Raw genomic sequence first — 25412 nt, 5'->3', positions numbered from 1 at the left:
AACGGCGCCGGCGTGAGTTAAACTGCTGGGTATCTCTCTGCAGCAAAGCAGATGATCCGAGCTTGGAGCTAGAGCGGCCAGACTAAATGAGGTAAGTGTTTTGCCTTTTGGGTGATTTTCTTTGTTTTACTTTGAGACAAGGTCTCACTGGTACAGCCCAGGATGGTCCGGAACACGCGGCAATCTTTCTGCCTCAGCCTCTCAAGTGCTGCGGTTACAAGCGTGCGCCACCAAGTCCAGAAAGTTGAAGTGGATCCCTGGCCAAACTTTTCCGGTGTAATAGACTTGGGAAAGGGCAAAAAGTTGCGTCGAGGATCCTGTGTCCTTCTGTCTCTCGCACTTTTCCGTGTGAAGTACTACAGAAATGGGAACAATGTTGTTCCTAAGAAACAGTGCATTAATAACCAAGTAAATACTCAGAAGTGTTAGGAAGTGGTCATCCACCAGGTAGGCTCTGTGGCGCAATGGATAGCGCATTGGACTTCTAGCGTGCTTGAGCGATTCAAAGGTTGCGGGTTCGAGTCCCGCCAGAGTCGGTGGTGTTTTGCCCGCAATGCGTCTGACCGTGGCAGTCTGCACGTGCACTGCCCTGGATTGAGTACCTGTCTTCGGGGCTGGCGTCAGCGTTTCTCCCTAACACCGCCACTGAGTGAGTAGAGTAATTAGGGCTCAAAGGGTAAAAATGACGCCTCGGAAAGCTGTGTGACATTTTACACTTACAGTTTTTCTTCTCATTTTCTTTTATTGTTTGTTTACAATATTTGCTGTCTACCTGCTCAAATTCCAGACCTTCACCCCTTCAACCATAGGAAGCACAAAGAATTTATCTCCAAAACTTAATCAAAATTCAGTTTGCTTTTATGTCTGTAATATTCTCTGATTTAAAACAAGGTTCTATGAAACTTCTCTCACCACCTCAGCTGAATAATACTTCTTTTTTCATTCTAAAACACCACTCCTTAATTCCCTTGGCTGGTGCCCTGTTTGAGGTATTCTGTGCATCTTCCCTGAAAGTTTACATATTATATAATATATATCTAATAAATATGTAATATAGACTATGTTAGATAACATTTCTAGGAATATGTATTATATAGACATTAAGTAGACCATACATAAACACATTGTCATCTTTTGTGTTGTAATATGGTTTAACATGTGGTCACATCTCATTCTTTATATAAATCATAATATTCCATAGATTGGTTATACTATACTATTATAAACACCTGTCATTTGGTCTTATGAAACAAAATTGGAATGTATTATGCAAAGGTTTTGATATAGATTTAAGCACAGACATTCACAGAGAAAGGTGCTCAGAAAAAGGACAATAAGGAGACTTATTTTTCAGCTTTGTACAATTGGGGATAGGGGACTATTTACACATGTCTTAGTAAATAAATCATAATGTAGATGGTGGTGGCACACATCTTTAATCTGAGCACTTGGGAGGCAGAGGCGGCAGATCTCAGTGAGTTCAAGACAGCCTGGTCTACAAAGCGAGTTCCAGGACAGCCAGGACTATTACACAGAGAAACCCTGTCTCAACAAACAGACAATCATAATGTATGCCTTTACATATATGTGTGGACCCTACTGAGCTTTGAATTTCATGACGTTTTGCTATCTTCGCACCAACAATGACCTCTTAATGTCTTGAGACTGCTAATGTCACAAAAGCTAGTGTTGTAAACGGTTTGCCTTTTCCTGAGTCAAAATTCTCTTTGCTGATAAAAATAAATGTGACCCTTTTCTGTTTCCTGTCTCTGAAAGGTCACAATCTTGCTTTGCCCATTTCCCAAAGTCTGTTTTTTAAGCAGTATTTCATGCTTTTGTCTTGTTTATTTGTTTTTTGAGACAACATCTCACTATATAGTGGTGGTGGACCTGGGATTCACTATATAGCCCAGGTTGACCTCAAACTTGTGATGATCCTTCTGCCTCTGCCTCCTGAGTGCTACATTACAAGTGTGAGTCCTGAGCAGAATTTTCATTATTTAAGGGGTGGGGGGCTGGGGAGATTGCTCAGCTGTTAAGAACACCAGCTGCTCTCCCAAAGGACCCTTGTTCGATTTCCAGCACCCACGTGGCTTATTCTATACTTTTAATATGTTCTCATTAATCTTAGAGTGGTTCTTAACCTTCCTAATACTGTGCCCTTTAATACAGCTCCTCATGTTGTGGTGACCCCAACTATAAAATTATTTTCATTGCTACTTCATAACTGTAATTTTGCTATTGTTATGAATAATAATGTAAATATTTTTGGAGATAGAGGTTAGCCAAAGGCGTTGTGACCAATAGGATGAGAAATAAAGGTTTAGTCTGTATTCAGTTTGTGCCATAGTAACAAGACCTCAGCTCTACCTCATAAATTCTGTTTGTCCAAAGTGCCTCAGTACTGGAGAACAAAGGATGGAGGCATCAACCACTGTGTGGTACCCATTTGTAAGGTATAGTCAAGGACTGCCATGCACATAACAAACGAACAATAAGGACTAGGTAATGCATTTTGTAGAACTAACCTGATTTATACCAAAGAATCTTAAAAAGGCACAGGTTCAAGATGAAAATGTACTGGGAGCTGATGAAAAACATGAACTAAAGCAGATTACTTGAACTCAAGAAGAGTTAGACTCCTAAGTTCTTCGCAGATGTATATTGAGAGGTGCATCTCCCCTTACCCACTCACCCCTGCTCCCAAGAAAGAGTCTTGTAGCACAATGTCCCAAAGGACCCACAGCAAAGGTCAGCTGGAGGAAGAGGACTGGCCCAGTGGGAAGACAGAGATGTGCAAGGAAAGCAGAAGCTTAGCATCCAAACGATACTATGTGGTAAACTCTTCTCCCTCAGCTACCTCAGATCTCTGTCAGGTACTCAAGGGGCAAACTTCTGGGGTTATGACTAGTCCAAAATACAGACGTAAAATACTCAAGAGTATTCTGTGTGCAGAAATCCATGCGAATCGGAAGAAAACCATTAGCAAAGGAGGCTGCTGAAGATCACCCACCACCCCATCAAGATTTGTTTTTTGTCCTGGGCATGGAACCCAGAGCCTCATGTATGCTGGGCAAGTGTTGTGCCCCTGAGTTATAGCCTAAACCCAGAATTTATTATGATCTAAAGGAACTCTATAACCATCTTCACCAAAACGACACAACAGAAAATAAATGAGACCTAAGAAGGGTGAACAGAGAGTTGGAATAGATTATAAACAAGAGAACAAAACCTCACAAAACAGCGGGGCAGCAGCCAGCCCCACCCATCAGCCATCCCTGCCTAAAATCAAATGGAGGCCAGCTGGAAAAATAAGACACCCCCTCAAACAAAAACAAAACAATAGATGATGCGTTCTGTGATTGGATCGATCACGTGCAAAACAAATTGCCACTAGGAATAATCAAAGATAGACACTAGGAAAGCTAAGCATAGGGTGTAGTGGCAGAGGCAGGATAAGTTTGGGTTCAAGGGCACAACATAGAATAACAAAAGAATGAGCCAAAATATCAGAGTAAAAGAAGAACACGGAGGGTGCAAAATCGCGTGATGCTTGCCTTCAAAGCAAGTCCTTCTTGCCAAGTTCAATCAACAAACTGCACGTTATGAACGCTGCAAGAACCAAAAGTACTGTGTCAGAAGTGGGATTCGAACCCACGCCTCCATTCGGAGACCAGAACCCTCAACAGAGGAAGTGAGAACTTGAGTCTGGCGCCTTAGACCACTCGGCCATCCTGACACACGTCCTCCAGTTCTGGAATAATCAATTGTTAAGACAACCAGCCAGCTCCTGCCTACATCCCGAGTACTGCAGTAAAGTTCTGACCTTGCTGAAAGGATTAAGCGAAAAGAAAGGAACCAGACAGCTCCGCCGCGGGAGGCGATGGCTGTGACTCAAAGTTCGGATGCTCCCGGACCGTAGTGCCGGCGCTAAGCCCTGCTCCACCGACCCGCTCGCTCCTCCTCGGCGTCGGTTCTACGGTGTAAGGATGCTTGAATCCGACGCAAGGATTCTAAGGGACGAGTACTGCTGGCAGAGGCCTGGGCCAGCTCCTGCTGCGCTCTCTCTGGCAATCAAATCGGCAGCGCTAGTGCTCCTTCTGGGTGGCGTTTCCCACCCCACTTTTCTTCTACGGGTTTTGATAGCCCTCACTTTTTAATTTTTATTTTATTAACTGGGGAAGGGGATGTGAAGTGAAGGCCTGTGCTATATGATTTGAATGAACTGAGTGAACTGAGTAAGGCGTAGTTCACAGTGTAGTAACAGTGCCCGTTTCGGTCTTCTCCCTACCCTCACCCACCTGGTCCCCGCTCCCCACTTCCTTTGCTCTCTGAGACGTTTGATCCGATGTTCCTGCTTGCTTTTCACACCAGGAGCATTGCAAAAACCAACGGTAAACCAGCTACTGCGCTGCTCGCTACAGGCTTCTCTGAGGGTGGACAGAGGCCAAAGGAGTCTCAGTTGCTGCTCGGATTTCCTTCTGTGTAAGTCCTGATCTAACCCTAACTTCATGATTATCATTACAGCTCAAAGCAGATTAGTATAAAGACTGAATTAAAGTCAGAGCAAGTAGGATGTGATTCACACTTCACCCTCTTAACAGTGCCATACTCCAGGCAGGGGTGGCGAGGGGGCCTTGGACAAAGTACTGGTATGAGGGACACCAGATGGGAAGGGAAGGCAACAGCTTAATCTGTAAGGAGTGAACGGATGTCATCCAAGGGCAGACACTGAGTGTAGTTATTTACACACAGCTGACTTGATTCTACTCCAGACAAGGACTATCATATGATACTGCATCACAGTGTGTCGTCTACTGTGTTCACCACAGCACAAGATAAACAGATTAGAAACACAAAACAAAGTGGAAATCCTCACCAACGAAACAACTTTTGAGATTTTTTTTTTAAAGTAGCATTTCCTCCCCCAGCACAGGAAGCAGGCTTCATTAAAAGATCTTTCAATGTGTGTGTGTGTGTGTGTGTGTGTGTGTGTGTGTGTGTGTGTGTGGACTAGTGCAACGGCACACATGTGGGTGTTGGAGGACTTCTGCAGGGACTGGTTCTTCCCTCCACCGTGTGAGTCCCAGAGACGGAAAGTCATGTTCTCAAGCTCGGTGCTAAGTTCCTTTACCTACTAAGAAGCCATCTCGAAAGCACTGAAAAAACTTCTGACAAGGTCTAACTACTAGAAGGCAGGAGACACACAGAATAGTTCGAGCAAAATGATAAAATTTAAAAAAAGTTACATCTAGATCCATTGAAAGAGATGGTTCTTAATCTGTGGGTTGCGATCCTTTGGGTATTGAATGACCCTTTCACAGAAGTCACCAATCAGATATTTACATTACGATTCATCACAGTAGACAAATTACAGTTATGAAGTAGCAACAAAAGTAATTTTATGGTCGGAGTCACCACAAGAGTCTCAGCTTTAGGAAGGTTGAGAACCACTGATTTAAAGGATATTGGTCCTTTAAGTAAGAATATCCATAATCTATAACAAGACTTGTTGATACTTGTGAAGACCAGTGGAAGGTGAATGGGTCCTATCTCGAATGCAGCCAATCAAATGAACACCAAGAAAATAGAACCAGACCCTTCCCATCTCTTTTGCTGTCGGTCACCCTGGCCTACGTCTTCTGGTGTATCTCTACAGGGATTGGAATTATGGCTCATGAGTGAATGGCTGCTGAGTGACCTGTAAAAACTAGCTTGGATTAACTAGCCGCCTCCAGTCTTCCAGTAAGTTGGAGTGTGAGACTAAATGAAACAGACAAAAACAAAAACAACAAAAACAAAAAACCCGAAAAACAAAAACAAAAAAAAAACAACAACAACAAAACCCACAAGCCTCTAAAAAACATGACAACATGACATCGATGTCTCTGAGTGCAGGAGAAATTCCAGGAGTGATAACAGCACCTTCTGTTCCCATCCTTCGATTCTCTTGAGATTAGCCTCAGCTGTGCCAGCATTTCTAAACATGAGCTCTCCCTCCTCCTTCCATCTAAAGCTGGCCAGGGAGCCTGCAACTGTGATCCCCAGGGGTTTCTACCCAAACTGAAGAACTCGCTTCTGCCTTCAGTGAGTCTTGGAATAATCTCCACTCTTCCTTCAATCACAGATATCATATTCGGCTCAGCTATTTAGCTCAGCTATTTAACATAAGTGTAGCATGCAGGTATTGAGATAACATAAGTAGCTGAGCCAGACTTTTGTAAGATCCTGGTAGTTCCTGAAGTCAATGGGTCTTTCAGCTCTTCCCAGCAACTTAAATCACTTAAGAATGAAACCGTTTACAGGGTGAACAGAAGCATGGTTCCAGAGCCCAGGAGTTGGCGGAGCAGCGAGCTTTTATCCCAAGGGTCCAGGCTTTGACTTCCTGTTCAGGCAACAAATGTAAATTTTGACTTTGGACAGACTTGATCAGAATAAATTAAGTGCCATTATAGAAATTAAAACCTGATCTACCTTCACTCAGTTGTACAGTCCTATACAGATTGATCTGTGGGCTCTCTGAAGTTTAGAACTGTGGTCATGAAGAGGAAAGGTAAACAAAAACCCTCTGGTTTAATTACTTAGCATCGTGACTGTTTTTACATTCCTTTGTGTGGTATGGGAGCATTTCTTATTCTAGAGGTAAGATCAGTCTGTCCCTGTTGACAGACTCTCAAGAGCTGTGATGTTTGTCTTTTGATCTGAGAATTCTTCGTGTGTCATACAACCAATGCTTCAAGGAAACCTGTTGGTGAACCTAAATCCAAACAAGTTTGATGATTATTGGAGCATACGCAAGGACTGTGCAAACTCTCAATCCTGACAAAGTCCCAGGGTGGAGAATGAGAGGTGGGCACAAAGTCCCACCCTAACCCTGAAGCTATTTGCGATTGGTACCCAAGGGAAAATCAGGTATCTCCAATGGAGTGACACTGGGTTTATCAACGACTACAATCCAGGGCACGCCTCATGCTCAGGACTAGTTGTTAACCAACACAAAATGAACTACACGTACACTTATTTTGTTGTTATGGTTTGTAGTTTTGTTTTTGTTTTTTTTTGTTTTTTTGTTTGTTTGTTTTGTGTGTGTGTGTGTGTGTGTGTGTGTGACCAAGAACATGAAGTTGAGTGGATAAGGAGATGGGAAGATCTGGGAAAAATTAGGGAAGGGGAAGAGAATATGATCAAAATATATTGTATGAAAAATTTAAAAAACATTTTTTAAATGTAGTTAGTAAAAAAGATCATGTTAGCTATTGGTTTTGTGTTTTCCTTACAATGACATTTTCCTTACCCCATGATTTAGATAATCTATAAGGAATTTTTGTTTATTTACTTATTTGTGTGTGTTTCCAGTACTACATGGACTTCTTTGAGACTTAAATGGGGTTTGGGCAGAGTCAAGTTTTTACCTGGTGGATGATGGATATTCAGATGTTACTGGGTTATCCTTCAGTCAAAGCCGCTCTGGAAATCACAACCTTTTCTGCATAGAAACTTAAACTGGGAGGTGGTGGCCCACACTTTTAATCCCAGCACTTGGGAGGCAGATCTATGAGTCCGAGGCCGGCCTGGTCTACAAAGTGAGTTCCAGGAAAGCCAAGGCTGTACTGAAAAACTCTGCCTCTAAAGCAAATTTTGAAAAGACAGGTTTATAATCTTAGAGCCTTCATGAAGCCCATGGAGGAGGATAATGGCCAGTTCTAGGCCAGCATGGGCTGGTGTTGTAGCTCCGTGGTAGAGCTCTTGGCCGGCATGTGTGAGACCCTGGATTTGATCTGAAACAGAAAAAAGGAAAAGGTGGTGAGGGTGGGAAATATAGTTTTGGGGAGCAGAATAATCAAAGTCAATTTCCAGCAAGAAAAGATAGCCTAAATATTGCACTTTATTGTCCCATGTTATAATCAGCTTTCTGTTCATCTCCTTAGGAATCTTGAGGTGGAGAGCACTGTTTGTAAAGTCACAGATACAAGGAGGGTGGTCGCCTAGCTTGTGAGCCGGCGGCCCTGCGCCCCGCAGCCCAGCTCGGGCCACTGTTGCCTTCAGCGGACGCTCGCCTATCACCCTGCAGGAGGACCGGGCTTCACCTGCTAGCCAATCCTCCTACTATTTCTGAAACAACTGGACACAGCTGAGATCCGTACAGCCTATCCTAATCAGATAGTGTGTGGTGATCGTATTAAAAACAATCGCAAAAGTGCAGCCCTAGAGAGAGAGCTTACTTATTTGGTGACCACAGAAGCACCAAGGTGTCCCAAAATAACAGACTCCCCCGTCTGTTGACTCCCCGTCGGGGAATCGAACCCCGGTCTCCCGCGTGACAGGCGGGGATACTCACCACTATACTAACGAGGAGAACGGGTACTCAACTGGAGACGTAACAGAGAAGTCCAAATGAAGAGTAGTTTTCTTCCCTTCTTTTTCTTTCCTTTTATCTTTCCTTTTTCTCTACCCTCTTCCCCTTCCCGTTCCTCTCCCTCCTCGCCCACCCCCTCTCTGCAAATACAAAGATCTTCACCTGACGGGTATGGCTAAGACATGAGCCCTTGTCTCAAGAAATAAAGAGTAAAAGATAAAGTGTTGTGTGCATAAGTTTAATTAACAGCATCAAATAAACATTAAGAGCCTTAAAAATGATTTTAAAAAAGTGATTGTGGGGCCAACAAGTGTAATGGCGCAAGCCTGTAATCCCAGCACTTCCGAGCCAGAGGCATGTGGACGTCTGAGTTCCGGGCGGGTCTAGTCTATTCAGCAAGTTCCAGGCCAGCCAGGGCTGCATAGACCCTAGCGCCAAAGACAAAGCAAACAAAAAATGGGTTGTGAGTGAGAAGGAAGGGGAGTGCGGAGGAAGTGTGCTTGTGTACTGTTAAGAAAGCAAAGAGGAGCTGAAGAGATGGTTCAGCCAGCCGTTAAAATCTAGGTTCACACCCCAAACATCGAGCTGTTAAAGACCGGCTTGACTAAGGACAGGACAAGAACGCGAACCCAGCTCTGCTGTGAAGAGGTACTAATCAGGCGACTAACACACAGACATCACAACTTTCTAAAACTGTTACAGCAACAGGTTAGTCTCCTTCTAAAAAAGACACGGCCGGTCTAACAATGGGAGAACGAAATTATCATGCTTATGAATAAGAAAAATCAATGTCTCAAAAACACCATTTCTTCTCAAATTACCGTATCTATTCAATATACTTCCAATTAATTTTATTTTTCTCTCTCTCTTTTATTTTATTTTTGTTACCGTGAAGCAGGGTCTCTCTATGTAACCTTGGCTGTCCAGGAACTTGCTATACCCACGGGATTAAAGGCATGCGCCACCACACCCAGCTAGCCAATTGATTTACAAAGAATTTTCCCAAGAACTTAATAATCTGGTTGTAAATTGTTACTGCTTTATGTATTTACTGGATTATATTTTTATCATTAAAGTACATCATTCCAAGGATTAAACATGTTTTCTGGAAGGACTTGGGAGCTGGCGATGGCAGGGAGGATCGGTGGGGAGGGGAGTTCCTCTCCTTTCCCCAGGGTGGTCGCCTGGAACACATCTCCTTCACATTCCCATTTTCAGTAGCTCTTTAATTGGCTCATTGAGAACAGGTGGCAGTACCTTACTCGGAGCAGGTTATAACCCCCAAGTTTGATAACAACAATGACCATGAAATGACAAAGACACATTATTGGAGTGTCTGCCACTCCAAAAAACCAAACAACAACACAAAGCACTAGAATAATGGATATACTGAAAACGGCACGGACCAAATCCGTTTCTTTCCTTCCTTCCTCCGTCCCTCCCTCCGTCCCCCCCCCCCCCTCTCTCACTCTCTCTTTCTGGTTTTGGTTTTTCAAGGCAGGGTTTCTCTGGGTAGCCCTGGCTGTCCTGGGACACTCACTCTTTAGACCAGATCTGCCTCTGTCTCCCGAGTGCTGGCACATTCCTTTTCTTTTTAAAGACAGACATTCATGTCTGTAGCCCCAACTGGCCTCCAGCCTGTAATCTTCCTGCCTCCATCTCCCGAATGCTGGGCTTACAAAGGCCTGGCTGGACCTAATTATTTCAAGTGAAAAAGAACAAGACTGAATATGAACACAGTGAACTTGTGAATTGAGCATTTTGGTCTTTACCGACGAGCTCAAGGCGGTGAGATACACAGTGTTGAATCCCCAGCACCTTAGTTTCTAAGTGACTTGGTCTGTCACTTTGCAAACAGAAATATAAACTCAAAGGTCAAGATGAGTCACTAACCAACGTGCAGATTTCAGGGCAAGGACAGAAAAGACACAGACACGGAATGGACAGGTGACTTGAGGCCAGTCTGAACTCAGAGAGGCAAAAGGAAACAACAGGGAAAACCAGGAGGAAATTTCCAAACACGCTTGGATATCTTTCAACCAGGTCTTCCCCCTCTCCCCACCTCGTCTCAAGGAGGCACAAATTTTCAGCACAGGCAAGAGCTTGTTCTAAACTATAAGGACAGAGAAAGGCTCTGCAAATGTCTTAGATTGGAGTCACCACCCCAGGGATAATAAATCATTTCCAATGAATATTTTGGAAACAAGTTACCATACAGCTCATGGTGGCCGGGAACTCACAGGAGTTTTACTTTATCAGTATTAGTACATGTTAATTATACATAAGAGGTTCCCTTATGATATTTTATAGATGTATATAATATTCACTCCCCATAGTCTTCTCTTATCTCCTCCTAAATGAAATGCCTCATTCCAAAACCAGAGCCAGAAAACAGAGCTAAGGCTTCAAGAAACCCGCTGCCTGTGGAATTACAGAAAGCAGCCCAGTATGCCCTGGAGCCCAGAGAGTTCTAAAGAACAAGTAATCTGCCACCCTGCAGTTAAGAAACAAAACCTGATCCTCAGACTCTGCTGGAGGATCCTTCTTATCGTCCTGTGTTGGATTGCCCTTAAGGTTTTGAGGTCCCACTGGATTTATCGTATTTATTATTTCCTGCTGACTTATCATATTTATTATTTCCTGCTGACACTACTCTCTCCCCACCCCATTTACGTCTTCCCTCCCTTGCTTTCTTTAAGGGGTTTACATTACCTGACAAAGCAATTTTAATTTGTTTTCACGGTGGCAAATCCCGAGTTCCTAATACAAAAGTGTAACTCGCCTGAACAGGGACTTGAACCCTGGACCCTCAGATTAAAAGTCTGATGCTCTACCGACTGAGCTATCCAGGCTCCTGAAAGGCCCCTCTTGTCTCATAATATAAAGCTATCATTGGTCACTGAATTTTGGGAGTTAAGAATTCAGAATTTCTGTGTTTTGTTCCAAAGGTGCAGTTTTCACGTCAGATAACTAAGCCTTATTTTGTCTGGAGTTCCATTCAATATGTGAATTCGTTGCACAATTATCAAGTCGTGTAGTATTTATGGCGCGCGCGGCGGCGGGGGAGAAATGAGAAGTGCTAGGGTGACACCCCCTCAGTGGAGCACTTAGGTTATGATCCACGCCAGCTCACTTCCCAATTCTGCAGAGCGCGTGGAGGGCGGGTGGTTCCAGTCCCATCATCGCTTTCCGTGCTTTCCTAGCTCTTTCAGACTGGAAGCTTAACGCCGAAGCGATAATCAAGCTTTGGTGTGTTTGTTACATTTTTGATCTAGTTTTGCGTTTGGTTCTGGAGACTGAGCCCAGGGCTTAAGTGCAAGCTCTGGGAATGAGCCGGAGCCATATATATCCTCGCCCGCCCACGGCTCTGTAATTGTTCACACAGAGACGTGATAGGCCCTGCAATAAGGTAAATAAACACCATGATTTATTGTTTCCCAATATGTTGTGCTTCTTTTAAAAAACTGGAAATTTTGGTAACATCTCACTTCTTTGTTTCTGTGGTCCTATTTCCTATTCCTCAAGTTCTTTGGATTTACAGATAGATAATGGAAAGGGAAGAAAACATTAGCAGAGGATGGTTTCGATCCATCGACCTCTGGGTTATGGGCCCAGCACGCTTCCGCTGCGCCACTCTGCTGCACTTACCGAAGAGCTTCGGTTGATAGGTATTCAGAATACTTCTCTTTGTCCTTTTCTAGTCTAGCAATCTCCTGGAACCTGAATCTCTCACCTGGGGCCAGCCTCACGTTTCATTCCCTACAATGATCAACGTGTCTTTGCAATGTAGTCAAGAAAGCCGAACCTCAACCCCCACTTTATTTTATTTGTAATGATATCAAATATTGATTTGGACTGATGAATTTAAAATGTAGATCCAAAGGTCTCAGCCGGGTACTGGGCTTCCGGCGTGCTCTTGTTCTTGCCATGCTTTCAGAAAGCCCGATTCTCAACTTCCTCTCACCCTCACGCACTGCTTTGCTCTGGGGAGAAGGTGATTTGCAATTGCTCTCATGAATTTATTTATTCATTCATTCATTCATTCATTCATTTATTTGTTTGTTTGTTTGTTTGTTTATAGTTGCTCTTTTTTTTCCTCTTCGTGTTGGAGGATTCAACTCAGGGCCAGGCAAATGCTCTACCACTGAGCTAGATTCATATGTATGTGTACATACTCATGTATATATACTCATAGTGTTTCTTGTAGCCTGGCTTGACCTCAAACTTGGTATGTAGCCACAGACAACCTTGAACTCCTGGTCATCCAGCCACCTTCCTACTTCTAGTATTCTCAGAGGCTATGACATCACGGCCTGTCCTTTTAAAATTTTTATATTGAGGCAGGGTCTAGCAAAATTGCCTGGGGCGGTCTTGAATTTGAGCTCCTCCTGCCTCTGGGATTATAGGTATGTTTATGCCTAGCCTCAACTGAAATTCTTAACTACTTTAATTCTTAATCACATTATCTTTTGTTTGTTCTTTTTGTTTGTTTTGGGGGTCACTCTGTAGCCTAGGCTTGAACTTTCAGGAATCCCCCTGCTTCAGCCTACTGAATGATAAGACTACAGACGTGACCCAATGCAGTCAATTTGTTTTACTTTTACTTGTGTCTTGTAGGATAAATCGAAACAGTGGCATATGCACAGCTCGTGGGTTAGTCAAAAGCCTTAATCCCTTCTATGAGACATGGGAGCCCAGGAGTCAGATTGCCCTGCCTGCCTGCAGTGCGGGTTCCCGAGACTCTAGCCTAGAGGTTAGAGTTCGGCTTCAGCACTGGTCAGCGAGGCACAGTGGCTTGTGCCCATGCCCCTGGCCGGTGTCGGGTATCCTGCCATCCTGCGGGACAGTGGCGGGATGGGTCTCCTGATCCCCAGGCTTACGTTTGCTGGAGCACGAGGGTCACAGCTGTGCATCGGCATGCCTGGATTTACACTCAGAATTTCATTCAACAGAGCTTTCTACCACTTTGAACAAGGGCTGCCTGCTTCTTTTTTCTCTGGGGCTGGAGTCCCACAGCTGCTCTGCTAAAACATCTCTTGCTTTTTAGTTCTTTTTCCTGAGCTTTCCAGCTTTCCCCCCCTTACCCTTGAACAGACATGCTCTGGGATCTCAGAGAGTGTGCTTAGGAGTTTCCTGGGAAGAATTGGGGGTTTCAGTTGAACATCTCAATGTTCAATGCCACTTAAACTAATTCCTCAGTAGTTTTCGTGGACACGGTCATAAGAATATATTGAAATGACCAGAAGGGAATTTCCTTCCAGAAGGGAAATAAAATATTAAGTATTTAGAAGATACCAATGAAGAATGTCTATAAGAACTAATATAGGAAAGCAATGTTGAGTGTGGGCCCTGGTGATGTATGGGGAAACAGAGACCTCTTCTTCGTTCTTTAAGTGAGAAGTGCTTTTCCATTGAATTTTAATCTGCAAAGCGAAGGGTTTCACTGCAGTATTTTCACACACACACACACACACACACATATCCTTACGTTGTTTTATTTTGCTCCCTCCCACTTGTCCCTTCCTTCTGACTTGCCTTCCTCCTCTAGAGTAGTTCCTCTCACGTCTGCTTTCACGACACATTATTCATTATCTCTGTAAGTGTGATTTTTTTCTTCTCCTTCTCCTTCTCTTTGTCTTGTTTTTCAAGACAAGGTTTCTCTGTGTAGCCCTGGTTGTCCTGGAACTAGCTCTGTAGACCAAGTTAGCCTTGAACTCAGAGATCTGCCTGCCTCTGTCCCCAGTGCTTGGATTAAAGGTGTGCACCACCATGCCCAGACTAATTGTGATTATTTCCAATGAAAACTTAATTTCTCCCAAATCTTTTTCCTCCTCTCTTCTTCTGAATTTTTCTTTTTTCTTTTCTTTTCTTTCATTCTTTCTTTCTTTCTTTCTTTCTTTCTTTCTTTCATTCTTTCTTTCTTTCTTTCGTTTGTTGTTGTTGTTAATTCAGGGTTTTTCTGTAGTTTGGGCTAGCCCTAAACTGATGACAATTCTGTTTTTGCCTCCTGAGTGCTGGGATTACTGTGGTGATATATTGTGACCCCCAATATATTGTGCATCCTAATAATCTTATCTGGGGTCAGAGGACAGAACAGCCACTAGATAGTCATAGGGGCCAGAAAATGGTGGCACTCACACCTTTAATCCTAGCATTCTGGAGGCAGAGATCCATATGGATCTCCGTGAGTTCAAAGCCACAACTGGAAACAGCCAGGCCTGGTGACTCACGCCTTTAATCCCAGGAAGTGATGGCAGAAAGCAGAAAGGTATATAAGGTGTGAAAACCAGGAACTAGAGCCTGGTTAAGCTTTTAGGCTTTTAGTAGCAGTTCAGCTGAGATCCATTTGGATGAGGACACAGAGGCTTCCAGTTTGAGGAAACGAGATCAGCTGAGGAATTGGTGAGGTGAGGTTAGCTGTGGCTGGTTCTGTTTCTCTGATCTTTCAGCGTTCACCCTAATACTTGGCTCTGGGTTTGTTTTTTATAAATAAGACCTTCTAACAATTCATGCTACAGATATGTGGGTCATCTAAAACTGCCTCAAGTTTTTGAAAAACAGGTTCTAAAAGGACAACTGAGTGGTGGTGGTGCACACCTTTAATCCCAGCACTTGGGCATAGAGACAGGTGGATTTCTGTGAGCTTGAGGCCAGCCTGGTCTCCAAAGAGAGTTCTAGGACAGCCAGTGCTGTTACATAGAGGAACTCTGTCTCAAACAAAACAAAAACAAACAAAAAGCTAACGAACAGTCCTGGTTGTTTGCATTGATGTTGGATTCCTTTATCAGGGCACAGATGGGATCCTAGGAATAGGAATACAGGAAATGTTCCTGGGAGTTCTTCCGAGATCCTTTAAAAAAACAAAAAGCGGGTTGGGGATTTAGCTCAGTGGTAGAGCGTTTGGCTAGCAAACGCCAGGCTCTGGGTTCGATCCTCAGCTACAACAACAACAACAACAACAACAACAAACAAACAAACAAAAGCTTCTGTCAACAGCAAACAGTGAGTTGTCTCGCGCTGCACTTCCCCACGTACTGCAGTCTCCAGACCTCCACTTGATGACTCCTTTTGGCCACACTGTTTTCTTTTCATTCTCACTGTTTTCGGAGTGCTGGCTTTCATCACTCCTAAGAACAAATAAACCAGAAATACCTATGTCCCAAGATGTGTTGAGTACAGACGTGCGTAATCTGGAATCACATTTAAGAACGACAGCACTTTGGCTGTTCTTGTCTTCACACACACCTACTTGTGGGTTCATTTTTGCTGTCACCACAATCACTGAAATGTCACATCACTTGTTCCTGTACTGCCTCTCTCTACTTTTACAACTGCAAACATGTGGACTAATGATTTCATTAGAGCTTCACAATTTGGACTGGAGGGTTGTGATGTGTGGCTTTGTTATTTTGAGCAGTTTGAATGTGTCTGAAAAGCTGACTTCTAAAGGCTGGTATCCTGAACTCCTGTTCAACTGAGAACCTTTCTCATTAATTTCTTTTTCTTTTGTTATTTCAAAGTCCTCTTCACCCAGACACTTCCAGTTCTCCTTTCTGGTTTCTTTGGAGATGCAACATTGGCCCATTTTTCCTCTCCCACATGCAAATGTTGGTGGTTTTTGTATTATTAGTATTTTTTCTTGAATTTCTATAGATGGAATCATCAACGTCTTAAGTGCCATTATTACAGAAATTTGTTATATTTATCTAAGAAGGTAGTCTTGTGGGTCACTGAGAGGTCTGACTAGTATCCAACTGAGCCTTCTGAATTCACAGATCTGCCATGATTTGCTTTTTATTTCCTGCTACAATCTTTGTTGCATGAATCCTAAATGGTCTTATAATAAAAGACAGGAGCCAGATATTGAGGTAAATGCTAAAAGATCAATGAGACAAAGGAACAAGCCATTAGAGAAACTTCTCACCACTACAGAATCCTCAGGCCGGATGGAAGTCAAGATCCTATCTCCACAAATCCTCTGACTGAAAGCCTCAGAGTCCTCAGCTGAAAGGCTCTCTAGTTCCTGCCTCCTCACGCCTTTTATACCTCTCTCCACCCAGCCATCACTTCCTTCCTAGTGCTGGGATTAATGGCGTGTGTGACTTCCCAAATACTGGTAGCAAAGGCATGAGATCTCAAATGCTGGGATTAGAGGCATGTGGCTCCGAAGTATTGGAATTAAAGATGTGTGCCACCACTGCCTGGCTCTGTTTCTCTACTAGTTTGAGTCAATCTCATGTAATCCAGGATGATTTTGAACTCACAGAGATCTAGACAGAGCTCTTCCTCTCTAGTGTATGTATGTGTGTGTGTGGGGGGTGTTACCCACCACCCCCACATTTCTCCAGAGTGCTCCTGAGTAGGAGCAGCAGGAAATATTAGATAAAAGGATTAGAGGGGCTGGGGAGAAACAGACAGAAAATACAGGATAGCCTCTAGAGGGCCTGGAACCTATTCTAATGAGCCCTGACTGCCTCTGCCCCGGGGTATTTATAGAAACGCCAAGGGGTGGAGCAAAAGACCTCCCCCAGCACAGCCAAGTGCAGACCATCTCAGACACCTGCACTCAGGCCCGTGGTCCATCATCCTCTCTGTGCAGACCTGCTGGGTAAAGCCACTAGGAAACCTGAAAATGGTCTCCCACACTAGTACTAGGATTAAAGATGTGTGCCACCATTGCCTGGCATCTATGTTTAATCTAGTGGCTGGGTCTGTCCTCTGATCCTCAGGCAAGCTTTATTGGATACGTACTATATCACCACAAATCTTAGTGTCTTTCTTCTGTATGTTCCTGGCTATTCTCCTAGATGCACTCCCAGGAGATTACATGTCTGAGCATGCAACGCAGCATCACACAGGGCTTCTGCATGCGATTTGAGGCTTGAATCTCTTTGTGATTTAGCCTTATTTCTTCTGCTTCTTATTTCTGGAGGTACTAGCCCAGAAATCTCCAAAGCATATGATTCTGCTTCAGAGACAATGGCTTCATCAACAGATTCATGTTGAGGGGTTATTTTCTGCTTTTTCCTAACACTGTAGTGAAGGGTGGGTGTGGTGATACTATATTTGTAAAATGTGATTTTATTTGTATATGAATAAAGTTGCCTTGGGATCAGAGCAAGCCATAGCAGAAGCTGGGCGGTGGTGGTGCATGCCTTTAATCCCAGCACTTGGGAGGCAGAGCTAGGCAGATCTCTGTGTGTTCAAGGATACAGCCAGCATGGAGACACATGCCTTTAATCTCAATACCAACCATAGAAGACCTGGAGGTCTGTACAGACAGGCAGTGACGAGGAGGTCATGTGGCTGGGTTTACAACCAATGAGAAGGCAGAACAGAAAGTCTATAAAAAGAAAAAACACACAGAAGTAGGTCTCTTGCAGAGAGGAAAGACAGCAGAAGCAGTGAAGCGTAAGGTTTTCAGCTCTTGCTCTGACCTCATGGCTTTTAACTCTGCAATTGGATCTGTGTCTCTTATTTAACAATACGGTTACATCTACAGGTGGGTACAGTGAGGATCTGTCTTTCCCTAGTTATTCTAAGAGTTTCCTGAACCTCAAACACAGAGAAACAACTAACTGCTTCCGAGATTCCATCATCAGCCAGCTCAGTTATCTCAAAAAAGCTCTGCTTTTTCTCTTTCTAGAGAGGCCTGAACTTTGTGTCCCAGCCGACTGTGACTCAGATGTGTGTTGGTCATCGGATCTTGATTCCTTCATGCTTTCTTGATGTGTCCCAATTCCTAATCTCGGAGTAGAGCTCTACTCCCAGGAGTTTTCAGACCCAGTGACCATGAGTTACTTTTACTAATTTAACTATTGTCAGGTCCAAAGGACACTCCAATTCCTCCAACCCCAAAAGACAGTCCAAATGTACAGAAATGAGCTCAACCTGGACTATGGGAGGATTTCTATTGGTTAGATAAAAGCCGATATTCCTCAAGAACTTGTGAAGCTGGTTCCCCTCTGCCAAAAGGAGTCATTTTCTTTACCTCTGGCAGAAGGGATTTATGGCCACCTATGGTGCCAGACTCCTTTATTATCACAAGTACCTGTTACACCCTTTAAATTCCCTGGTAGTGTTCTAGCCCTCCCTTCAACCCTCTTCTGCCCTAAACTCCCTCCAGTTCACAGACCATCCTGGAACCCCAGCTGCTCTTCTCATAACCCTGCTGTCCTTGATTTGTTTGTTCTCTCTCGGTCTCTCTGTCTCTGTCTCTCTCTCTCTCCTCTTCTCTCTCTCTCTCTCTCTCTCTGTGTGTGTGTGTGTCTTCTCTCTCTCTTCTCTCTCTCTCTCTTTGTGTGTTCCCCCTCTCTCTGTGTGTGTGTGTGTGTTCCCCCTCTGTGTGTGTGTTTCCCCCCACCCTCTGTGTGTATGTGTATGTGTGTCTTCCCTCTCTCTCTCCCTCTGTGTGTGTGTCTCCTCCCTCCCCCCCCGTGTGTGTGTGTGTGTGTGTGTGTGTGTGTGTGTGTGTGTGTGTGTTCCCCCTCTCTCTCTGCTCTGTTCCTGCTTCTCTCACCGTTGTCTCTAGTCTCTCTCCCCTGCTATTCTTCTCTCTCACACAGGCCATCCTGGCCATGTCCAGTCTGCTGCCTGTGTCCAGTCCACTTCTTACTTTCTCTGCTCTGGACTCTTCCAGATGCCTCTGGCTGTTCTCTCTCTCTTCTCGACAATAAAAACATTCCCTTTAACCACACCATGGAGCAGTCATATCATCAGTTTATACAACTATATTCTTTGTCAGTTTTATTTTTTTTAGCATGATATCTCTACAAGAGACTAGGAGTTAGACTCTCTGGTAGGTGGACAGATAGAGACAAGGGCCATGGTTAGCTAATAAAGGTGGAGAACTTCCAAAACGGCCAGCTTGCTCTCACGCACAGAAGCCTGGCAGCTTCAAACAAAGGTCTTATAGGCTTGTCTCCACCAGCAGGCCCCTGCTGGACTGGCTGATCAGGACATGTTACACAACAGTTGTCAACCAAACAACCTTCCGATCTTTTTTCAAACTGACCAACTCTAAATTAGGGGAGGGAAACCATTGACTTTAAAACTCCAGCGCTGGAGAAGAGACTGGAATTTTTGGCTTTCCTAGTGTTCTGTCCCCCTTGCCCCACTTTGTAGAGGCTCCCCCCCCATGTCTGTGTCTCTGTGTGTGTGCGCGCGTGTGTTTGTGTGTTTCCTCACTCCCCGTAAGTGCCTTTCTTTAGCTGCTGGTTCTGTCTATTGCTGTTTGCAGTGTTTGAGATTCCTCTGCTGCTACCTGTTGCACTCAAGCTGTTCCCTACCTTTTAATTCCTTAATTGGCAGAGAAAATGAACTTGATCAAGACCCCTAAAATGTGTCCTCTAAGGCTAGACTTGAAGTTAAGACCTGCTGCTTCTGCGGTGATTATAAGTATGGACATGTTCTTTTGTCTTGTTTTGTACTAATAGTTTTGTACTAATGCAGGTGAAATACTCATACACATAAAATAAAAATAACCAAATAGATTTGGGATAGATGAACAGAGCTACTATCCAAGTGCAGTGAATACAGCACAAGAACCAAAGCAAGCTGCCACACAATTGTCTTTCACTTGGTTCTTGGGGTTCAACACAGTCAATACCTCATGAGCCTCTGGGTCACATATCTCCCAGACATCTGCCACTGTAGTGATCCCTGAAATTTTCCTCATAGGGATTATAAATCTGTCCTTAGTATTCATGGTAGACTGGTACCAGGAATTCCCTCTTGACCTTTTTAACTCTATAAAGAAGCCTTCCAATAATAGTTTCTCAATGGGTTCTTGGACAATGCAGCCTGGTTCCCACTGAGACAGTGATGGGGGACACAAATCCACCTCTGAACCTTACTTTCTTGACCAGAGTGGCAAGAAGTGCTCCAGGATCAGGCCTACAGGAGCCTTAGGGCCTCTGCATTTATGATTTCACAGTGTAGGGACGTGGAGGTAGGAGGATCAGAAGTTGGAGAATAGTCTGGGCCATACATATGACCTCTCTCTCTCTTGACAACAAAACAAACAAACAAACAAACAAACAAACCAAAGGTGAAGACAAGGACTAGATAAAGACTATGAAATATCAGTTAGGAGAAACCCCAGTGTATCACACATTTCTAATGGTGGACAGTTCCCCTATTCATTTCTTGTGACGTGACTTTTGGAAGCATGATGTGCTCATGAGCTCCTTCCAAATGGAGAGGGGATCTAACTCTGGAAATATGAAAATATCCAGTCATGCTCTATGTTTAAAGAGAAGAAATTTGGGCCAACAAATGACTTAGAGGGTAAAGGCATCTAAGGATCTAAATTTCATTCCCAGGACCAGTATGTTAGAAGGAAAGAACTAACAAGTTGTTTCAGATCTTCACAAATGTCCCCTCCAAACAACAAACAAACAAACAAACAAAGAAATAAACAAGTATACATAAAAAGCAAAAATAAATCTGCAAGTATAAAATTTTTAAATTGGTCTATCTTCCAACATTTCTACTACTGGGTATTCTTTTTAATGTCCTATACTAGCATACTGATAATTTTTAATGTGTTTCTCCCCCCACCTCCCATTTTTGACCAGTTGTGATAAAGTGGAAAAGCAAGTCTGAAATTTTTATAAGCTAATTTATTAGGGACTTGTTCTCCCTTTTTGACAATTATCACATTTTATCCTTCCCTTTTTATGCGTGATTAAGTAGCTGCATGGGAAAGGTCCTAGAATGTAGGTGCCTCACAAAGCCTGCAGCACAATGAGAAACTAAAAGTTAAAAGGTGGAGGTGTGGTACTTACAGCTTCTGCTGTGGTTTGAATGAAAATGGCCCCCACTGGCTGGTATATTTGAATGCCTGAGTGCCAGTTGGTGGAATTGTTTAGGAAGGGTTAGGCAGTGCGGCCTAGCTGGAGGAGGTGTGCCAGTAGGGATGAGCTTTGAGGTTTCAAAAGCCCATGTCCTTCCCAGGAAGTGCTCTCTCGCTCCTCTCTCTCTCTCAATCTTATGAATTAGATGTAAGCCTACTGGTGAAATTACTAAGGCCACTCCACGTAGTTAAGAGGGAGGTTTATTTTGTGGCGTAACTTACAAATGAAGGGTTAGGTAGATTGTAGGGTCTGGCAAAGGTATGGCACAGTCCGGCGGTTTTCTCTGGAGAACTCTGCTTGGTCTACCTCCAGCGTCCAGGGTTGAGACTTGTGATGCCCAAGTCATTGTTGTTGTAATTCTTTGTAGACTTGTCGCATTCTCTGGATGCTGGGATGCCTGGGCTCAGACACTCCTCAGAATGCTGTCTAGTTAGTGTCTGTTATTAGCAACCCCCCCTCCTCCAGGTGCCCCTTGGGCTGGAGAGTGACCTCAGAACAAGCCAGTAACAGTGTGCATACGCTATTAATAAGACGCAGGTGCAGACTCCCTTCTACAATAGGTAATACAAAAGGGCCTCTGTCCATCTCCCACACCCCATCAGAGACAAGAAGCCAGCAAGCTGAAGGCTAGCCTGGGTTTCATAGAATCCTGTTTCAAAAACTAAAGTAATAGCAACAATGATTAAAAATTTATGTAAATTAAAAAAAAAACCCAACACACATAAGGTTGCCTAAACAGCAGTGCAGTAAGTATCAGCTGTGGAAATGGCTCCTTTTTGTTTCCTTCACTGTGTCTGCATGAAGAAATTTGGTCACAGCTCTGTTTCTCTGGGTCCTGCTTTTCAGGGGTTAGGGTCAGGAGTGGGCAGGCCCTTCCTTTGCCTAGCAATGCCGGTGTGTGAGAACCATGCAAGAAAAAACCAAGAAGAGCTGTTATGGCAGGTCTATGAGTACCTGGACCGCACGAGCAAATACATCCGCCCTCGCTTCCCTGCTGGTCCTCGATTTCATCGCAGTTCTCCTGTTGGAGCCTCTTGAGTGCTGAGATTTACAAGCATGAGCCACCACACCCAGCTAGTAAATTTAACATCTACAGTTAGGGCCCCCAGAAATAAAAGAAAGCCGGCGTGTGTCGCAGAGGCACACTCTCTGTTGATGATCCTTTAAAGAAGGTTAGGCAGGAGAAACTGCTGGTGTGCACACAACTCCCTCCTTTGTGCGCGCTGCACAAAAGAAGAATGGTGATCCTCAGGTTTCTTTAAAGAGCGCCAGACCAGTGGGCTCTGCAACACAGAACTGGCTTTTCAGGCAAGATGATAGAGGTTTAGGGGAAATTCAGGGATCAGGGAAGCGACCTCGGCAATTCCCAGAGACTGCGGAGACAGGCGGGCTCTTCGACTTGTCCCAGATCTAGCAAGCAGCATCCAGCGCCTGCAGGTGCGCGGGAACGCTGTGTGTCTGTCAGTTAGCTTGTGCCTTCCACGCAAACCCTTCGGGCGATGCAGGTGAACCCGGGAAAGGTCACGTGGGCACATCCAGAATCTTGGACGCACCCCAGGCAAAGGATGCTCAACGCGCCACGCGCGCTCCCGCGCGTCCCTCTGTAGAGTGTGCACAGCCAGCACAGAGAAAGCATGCTCCAGTGGCGCAATCGGTTAGCGCGCGGTACTTATACAGCAGTATATGTGCGGGTGATGCCGAGGTTGTGAGTTCGAGCCTCACCTGGAGCATGTTTTCTTCCCTTTCCGGTTCAAACACGTTTGAAAATGCATTTTTCCTTCCAAGAAAACAAGAAATGGTAAATATTTTCCATGGTGCGAACACACAAATTCCTATGATAAAGAGCATCTTATTCAACTCAAACGTGAGAGGAAAATCACCAGTTGATAGGTTAATTTAATTAAACCTGTAAGCTAACTTCTAGACAGGCAGAAGCGCTTTCCCCTCCCCCACCCCACGCCAGGACAGGATTCTTCAGCTTTTGGGGACTGAGTCAGTACCTGGTAACGCTAACACTGGTCTTATGTTCTGCTATTTTCACAAGTCTTGAAGTGAGGCCTAAATCTACAATTGTGCTCAGTCCCGCCTCACCACCTGTTTTAAAAAAGCCGTCCTGTATAACCCCTACCCTGGAGAGACTGGCGGGAGGTGAAGGCCAATCTGGGATACATAACTGAGTTCAGAGTGAGATAAACTTAACCATCTCTAGTTCCATCCTTGTCAGCTTGGCTCATATAACATCTCCATAAAACATACTTTATCTTGTAATAAAGAAAATAACAAGATCACAATCCACCTGACATGGAAGAACTAGTCTACATACAATTGAAAATATGCTAACCCTTGTAGACGCCATTCTGGGACAGACAGCCATACTGAGCTATTCACAATAAGAATGTTTCTGCCTCAGATCAAGGTCCCTGAGGCTTCTGAGCTCAGAACCAAAGTGAGTTAACCTTATCAAACTCTTATCTGAAATCTGCTTTAGGGCATCCTGAGCTTGTAGAGAACGCTATTCTTTATTGAGCATGCTCAGAGTCTCAAAAGTTTCACTCCCTGGTGAGCTATACCTGCTTGGCACAGATAGCCAGGCCCCAAAAGAAACAAAACTGTTGCTCGAATCTCAAATGGGTCTTATAATAAAAACCCCGGAGCCAGATATTGGGGTGAATGCTGAAAGATCAGAGAGACAAAGGAACAAGCCACTGCCAAGTCTCACCTCAACAGCTCCACGAATCCTCTACTCAAATGTCTCTGTGTCCTCAACTGGAAAAGCTCTAGTTCCTATCTTTTCACGCCTTACATACCCTTCCCTGCCCAGCCATATCACTTCCTTCTTAGTCCTGTGATTAAAGGCCTGTGTGCTTCCCAAGCAAAGGCATGAGATCTCAACTGCTGGAATTAAAGTCAGGTAATTCAAGTACTGGGATTAAAGGTATGTGCCACCACTGCCTGGCATCTTTGTTTAATCTAGTGGCTTGTTCTGTCCTCTGACCTTCAGGCAAACTTTATTTGGGTACATAATGTATCACCACATCGAACCCATACAGGTGTCCCACGCTATGAGACCCACAACCAGGGCACCTTGATTTTGAAACACTGACGTGCCTACTGCCGATGCCTCAGTGCAGACACTTGCTTTCCTGTCTTGAAGTGTGTCTAATGAATTCTACTTATATCTTCTGTCTTTGGGGAATTCCCTCACAGCTTAAGCATCACCATCTGGTCAACCCTGTCCTCAGCATGTTCTCTCCTTCCCCAGAAGAGGAAGTAAAGTACCTATATGATGTTTATGGTTTGCCTGCTGCCATGTAACTTAAATTTCATGGAGTAAAGTGAACAAGACTTTAGGAGTGAGAGAAAACTATTAATGTCTTGTGAGAGAAGAAAGGGAAGATATTTAATACATGTGTTTACACACAAAGTATTCCTAGCAAAACAGGGGGGAAATGTTTGTGAAAATGATAGTCTTTTTTTTGTGGGGAGGGGGTTGGTTTTTTGAGACAGGGTTTCTACATAGCCCAGGCTGTCCTAGAACTCACTATGTAGACCAGGTTGTCCTTGAACTCACAGAGATCTGCCTTCCTCTGCCTCCAAGTGCCGGGATTCAACGTATGTTCCATCACACTTGGCACTTTAAAAAAAAATTCTGTAACATTTTTAAAAGTTATATTTTATGTGTATGGTGTTTTATCTGCATGCATGTCTGTGTGCCACATGCTTCCCAGGTACCCTTGCAGGCTAGAAGAGGGTGTCAGATCACCTAGACCTGGGGTTTCAGAAATGTTGTAAGCCTCTATGTAGTTCCTGGGAATCAAGACCACGTCCTCTGGAAGAGTACAGCCAATGCTCTTTAGCTGAGCCATCTCTCCACTCACCATCTTTTTTTAGTAGGTCATCACATATGTGACCATAGCTGCTGTTTTATAACTGTCTTCCTCCATTGCTCTCTGTGTCACTTGGAGTTTTACTAAATGGTTTTTCTAATGGTTTTCGAAGTTCTTTAACTTCGTTTTCCTGATGGATCTGAGTATCAATCTGAATCATAAGGCACAGTAATACTAAGAGATAGCCCCGAGAATCTCTTGTGCTCCATACATACCACTCTTTACATTTCAGTGGAGTAGTAGTCCAAGTCCTTTTTGGTGTCAGAGTAAATTACTCTAGTCAGACCAGCTGCCTTCTTGGCCTGTTGTCTC

General features: G+C 44.1%; 6 non-coding genes across 6 annotated transcripts; 2 read left to right on the top strand and 4 right to left on the bottom strand.

The window, feature by feature from the left end:
- The first annotated feature begins 450 nt into the window (after nucleotides 1-450).
- Trnar-ucu lies at nucleotides 451-536 on the top strand. The gene is given in 2 exon segments: nucleotides 451-487; nucleotides 501-536. It is a non-coding gene; the product is annotated as a tRNA-Arg (tRNA).
- Nucleotides 537-3633: 3097 nt separating this feature from the next.
- Trnal-caa lies at nucleotides 3634-3739 on the bottom strand. The gene is made up of 2 exons: nucleotides 3702-3739; nucleotides 3634-3679 (listed from the first exon to the last, which is right to left on the bottom strand). It is a non-coding gene; the product is annotated as a tRNA-Leu (tRNA).
- A 4544-nt stretch (nucleotides 3740-8283) lies between these two features.
- On the bottom strand, nucleotides 8284-8355 carry Trnad-guc. The gene has a single exon. It is a non-coding gene; the product is annotated as a tRNA-Asp (tRNA).
- A 2780-nt stretch (nucleotides 8356-11135) lies between these two features.
- On the bottom strand, nucleotides 11136-11208 carry Trnak-uuu. Its single transcript has one exon. It is a non-coding gene; the product is annotated as a tRNA-Lys (tRNA).
- Nucleotides 11209-11924: 716 nt separating this feature from the next.
- On the bottom strand, nucleotides 11925-11996 carry Trnam-cau. Its single transcript has one exon. It is a non-coding gene; the product is annotated as a tRNA-Met (tRNA).
- Nucleotides 11997-22849: 10853 nt separating this feature from the next.
- On the top strand, nucleotides 22850-22943 carry Trnai-uau. Its single transcript has 2 exons — nucleotides 22850-22887; nucleotides 22908-22943. It is a non-coding gene; the product is annotated as a tRNA-Ile (tRNA).
- Nucleotides 22944-25412: the final 2469 nt, after the last annotated feature.

Source organism: Onychomys torridus, chromosome 5 (assembly GCF_903995425.1).
Source record: "Onychomys torridus chromosome 5, mOncTor1.1, whole genome shotgun sequence".
Taxonomy (NCBI): Eukaryota; Metazoa; Chordata; class Mammalia; order Rodentia; family Cricetidae; genus Onychomys; species Onychomys torridus.
The sequence above is the reverse complement of the archived record's forward strand: the minus strand, read 5'-3'. Positions and strand labels throughout refer to the sequence as shown.